This window comes from Mixophyes fleayi, chromosome 2 (genome assembly GCF_038048845.1).
Source record: "Mixophyes fleayi isolate aMixFle1 chromosome 2, aMixFle1.hap1, whole genome shotgun sequence".
Taxonomy (NCBI): domain Eukaryota; kingdom Metazoa; phylum Chordata; class Amphibia; order Anura; family Limnodynastidae; genus Mixophyes; species Mixophyes fleayi.
In genome coordinates, this window is record NC_134403.1 from 103,278,241 (window position 1) to 103,283,383 (window position 5,143).

Genomic DNA, 5,143 nt, shown 5'->3' on the forward strand with positions numbered 1-5,143 from the left:
CACTGCCTTGCTGGTAGCCTCAAAGGAGAGAGGTGAGAAGCTTGGATGGATAGACAGCAGTCCCTGAGAGTGACTAGGATACTGGTGAGGTGTTTTCATTATACCCTGTATAATGTCTGTGTCAGACTGTAATGCTATTTGTTGCAGGGTATTATTTAAATATGTTTATTGCTGTTTGGTGCTACTATTTTGTCAAATAAGCCTGTTTATTTGGAATATTTGCCTGGGTGATTTTGAAACTTGGTTAGGTACCAGGTAGACCAGCTGTGCGGTACAGAGGTTACATTAAACCCGGTATCTTAAGAACAAGTTTTTAAATTTATTAAAGATGTTATGTCTGCCATACTTTGGACAATGTTTTTACATTTTGTCAAATTTTAGAAGAACTAAACTAGGTATGCAGAGCACAGTATAATAATTTATAATAATTTTTAATAGATCGTTGAACATTTTTGACCTCAGTCACTGATCTTCTAGTCGGAGCCATTTTATTGACCTGCAAAGTGATCTCCTCCCATATCTGCTATTTAGCTGAGGTGGAGAGCTGCCGGCTGGTATTGTGCAGTCTCTTCACCACCAGCTCTGCCAACACTTCAACCTTTCTGGAAATGAAATTAAGCTGCTTAGAGGTGGACAATCCAAGACAGGTCAACAAGCCAGTAATTACTAAATAAAGAATTTCATTGTATATACACTGTATTCTATGTCCCACATATGTCACTCTACTCACCACTTGAATGAAATGTAGACCACACAGAAAGTGATAATTCTTAGGCAGTAAGAATAAGCTGTAGTATTTGTATTGCAAGTTTTTGATTACAAAATAGCAGGAGTCAATGATTGCCTATCCAGCTGTTATATAGCGTATGTAAAAACGGTCTCTCCAGCGATTGATTGTGCATGAAAGGCTAGGCATTATAACGCCCCTAATTACCAGGTTATGGCTGATTGTTCAGATTGAATGACAGATGCTCCATTAAATGCAGGTGAGATTAAAACATCCATTTTTTATATGGTATAGAGGGGATCCATGACTAATGCACCAACGTCCACACATGACCTGAGAGACAATCAGTGAACAGAACATTGATTCTCATTCACTTGCAAACATGCAGACTCCTAGCTTCACCCATTGTAAGCTGCGAGCCCTCACCTGCACAATGGACAGGTGACAGGGTCCAGCACCCGCATACATACCCAATGAATCCAAAAAACACTGCCTATTGAGCTGTGATACTCTATTTGCTGTGCAGTATTGGCTGCAGACACAGCAGTGTGCAGTTCCATCGCTGATGGAAGGACACCAAGAGAAAGCAACCCCAGCTCCTGGTAGAGTTGAGGAGTGAGATTAGAAGGCGTAAGTTCCCAATTAGTAACAAATACATATGATAACACTTACATCTGGCCCATTTAGTTATATACAAAGCTAAATGGCTTGTAATAACCTTCATTGGACAAAATAGAAGGCCTGCTAAGTAATAGTGATGTTTCTGATTCAGTATGTGATTAATATCAACGTCCATTGGCAAGTCCATAAGAGGTGTATTTATTTGGCTAATGATAGTAATGGTCCATGTCTGGTATTGGATATTTCATGTTGAAACCTAACATTACATAACATATCAAAATATGAATGTGTCATATTTATTCCAATATAAAGCCTATGCCACAATTGCTTAGGCCACCAAAAACAGGAGCTAGGCAGAAGCCCCTGTGGGAGGCAGAAGAATTTACATTTTCCCCAGTGTCCATTTCCCCAGCACCAGAGGATTCCCTTTCCCCACACCACCACCAATCTCATTCTCAGGCCCTTGAGGATGTCCAAGTGGAGAAAGCTGTGTGCCAATCCCAGGCCCCCGCAGAGAAATGTAAGTATCTTGATTGCATAATCTAGTCTGATATCAATAATTTTAGTTTGCAGCAAAGTGTAGACCTCAGAAATCTTTTCTTTAGTAAATGTATATTTGTTCAGGAGTAGGAAAAGTTGTTCATACGACAGGTGTCTGGCATAATGGGCCTAACAAGAGTTTGTTGTCAAGCAAATCCCCCCAAATGTGGCTCCAAAATGTAGTCCTCTGGCAACTACTGTGTTCAGATTAAGTTGAACTATGTTGAGCTATAAAATTGAGTGAACAAGGTATACACATAGAGCTAAGATATGTTTACAAAAAGTCATAATATTATGTGTGACTGGATCACTTAAAAATAACTTATGGTATAAATCTATTTAAAGAAAATAGTGCAGAGCGCTTATTTACATAATTGCAAATGCACTTATTTTTGATATTGTGTATATTTTGATATAGGAAATCCTTATTTCTAAGACCAGGGAAGAAACTTGTTTGTTTTAACCTTGCTAGAGGGAATGCATGATTTCTGATGTATATATCTGATACAATAAGCCTTTGTTTTGAAAGCCTTTTGTATATCTTTATGTAAAGAAATGTCTTGTTTGAGGTTTACAATTTTTCCTGGGGAATTCTTTTCTTTGGAAGAAATGTGTATTCTGCAACTGTTGGAAGAAAGCTAATCTCATGCTAATTAGACCTTTTGATGTGTGAGTGTCATAGGAAGATGTAATTAAACTTGCTGTCCACTGTAAGATTCAGGAAATCACAGCTAGGTTTTGAGATGTCACAGATAAGCGTAAATATTGTTAGTTTTGCAATGCATGTAAATCCATGCTTGTGTAATCACATTGCATCCTGAGCGAAAAAAAAATCACTCTTTGCTTCAAGACACTGCTTGACAACTTCTTCAATATTGCTGCAATCCTATGACCTGCAGATTAGACCCTAAATGTAATCCATTCTCCGGCTGTTTCTGAGGTTGGATCCAGCTCTCCAGTACCACCGCTCTGCCGCTACCCAGCAGCTTTGGCCAGTGTGATAGGCCAGGGGGGATCAATCCACAGCACCCTGAACCATAGTGGGTACTAGCCCAAGTGTACCAGCACGGGAGTACACTAGCAGTGACAGTTACCCAGAAGGAATGTGGTTTTGGGCGCCATACAGGAGCCCAGTGGTGGCAGCAGGTTCCTCCTACTGCAGCAGTAGGGGCGTATTCGGAATAACAAAAGGGGACGGTGGCAAAGTAAGTCTAGCCGTTTCCCAGCAACAACAGACAGGGTGGCATATTCGGTCCATCCTGTCACATTATGACTATATTTTTATTTATTTTTTTCCAGGCATTGAAGAAATACCAGTGACCCATCGTTTAATAAGAAATATTAGAAAATATATATAAAAAATAGACAATTGTTTGAAAAATATTATTTGAAGTGATATTAAAAGTTTAGTTTAAAATTTTATTATAAAAATAGTGATTTTGTTTGCAAAAATTTTCTGTGTATTCTATTTTTTTAAAGCAAATGTATACTTATGTACATTTACAAAGGTATGAGGTATGTTCTATATGTTTTTTACTAGAGTGCAACATTAAACAAACAGCATACATACTGCATCATACAAAGGTATTAGCCATGTTGAATATGCTTTTTTCATAGCTGGCAATATCATACAAACCGTATATATACTACATCATACAAACGTATTAGGTATGTTTTATATGCAATTTTTTCATAGTATGCAATGTCATGGAAAAAACATACATACTGCATCATACAAAGGGTTAATAAGCAGGATTAGTAAGATAATAATAATATTAATAATAATAATGATAGTAATAATAATAATAATAAAACATTAGTGTAAGAAAGGAATTGCATGCCTGTGTGTTCCTCTGTCAATCATCAATACAAATGCATGTCTTGCTCAAATGTAACATCATCATCTTAGTTTAAGCCTTGTGATCTAGCAATACCTCATGCTGATGGTGTTTTTCAAACGTACTTAACCATAACCTTAACTCCATGTAAGTTGACCAGAAAAACTGTGGGTACATGACTTTTGCTGGACCTGCTCTCTTTTCTTGTGTAGTTAAATCATGATTGACAGTTGTCATATGCCTTTATATGTGATTGGGGAGCTTTGCTTTCTTTTAGAGTACATTTAATTGAGCCATTTTCTGCATCACATTTCTATGAAATATAAAGTATTTCAATGAATGTAAAGGTGTTTAATCCAGTTGTAACATTGTAACAAAATATAATTTCTTGTTGTATTATAGTACAATCATTATTAGTGATTCTCACCTTGCTAGTTTAAAGCCCTGTAATGTTAAGTGTCCTATTGAGCTTTTACTGTTACCTGCTGTGCTTGATATCATATTCTGTGGAAAACATGATTACCTCACACTTTAGCTCCAGAAAGAATTGCTTTTACCCTGCTGCGTAAGTTTTGATTTATAAACACCATGTATTAAATCTGTTCTTATAAATATAAAGGGCTCACTTTTTAAATACATCCAATGTATTGCACAACATACATTCAGTTTCAAGGAACTGACTGCAACATAAATCTGTCTTAAATATTCTACAATAATTGTTAATTTGAATTACAGTGCAATTATGATTATCTCTATTTATCTTTTTTTATGCTTAATTTTTTATTGAACTCAAAATATATATAATATACACATCCATTAAAAACATTCACATTCCATGGTTGTTTTATAAAGCAGAAGAAAGGAGAGAAGGAAAACAGAAAAAAACAGTAAAACAATACAAATGCAGATGTATCAAACGTGTATAAAAAATTTCATATGCAACGTATCCTTATATTATTGTAACTTTTCCTTGTAGATGTCAAATATCCATACTCCGATTAGGCACTCCGACTAACTACAAGCTCACCAATCAATGGCAAACCATCATTTAGGACTCCTTATTTATACCAGTCTGTAGAGCTAAAACATTTACACATTTTTAATTTCATCCGGAAGTGAGTTTATATAGCTTTGCCATATATTAAATAATCTTTTCACCTGTTTCTCTTTAGATATAGATATATGTCTCATTCCAAGCCATCTTAAATACATATGCCATCTTATCTTTGAATAACTTTAAAGAAGGAGGTTGATATTGTAACCACAATTGTAGAAAACATTTTCTTGTACCTGCTGAAATACTGAGAAGCAATTTCCTAACCCCTTTTGCACATTTGATAGATTTATCTAAGATCCCCAATAGAAGTACATAATATACTAATTCTTCCATCACATATTTTTTAATTGGAACCCCAAT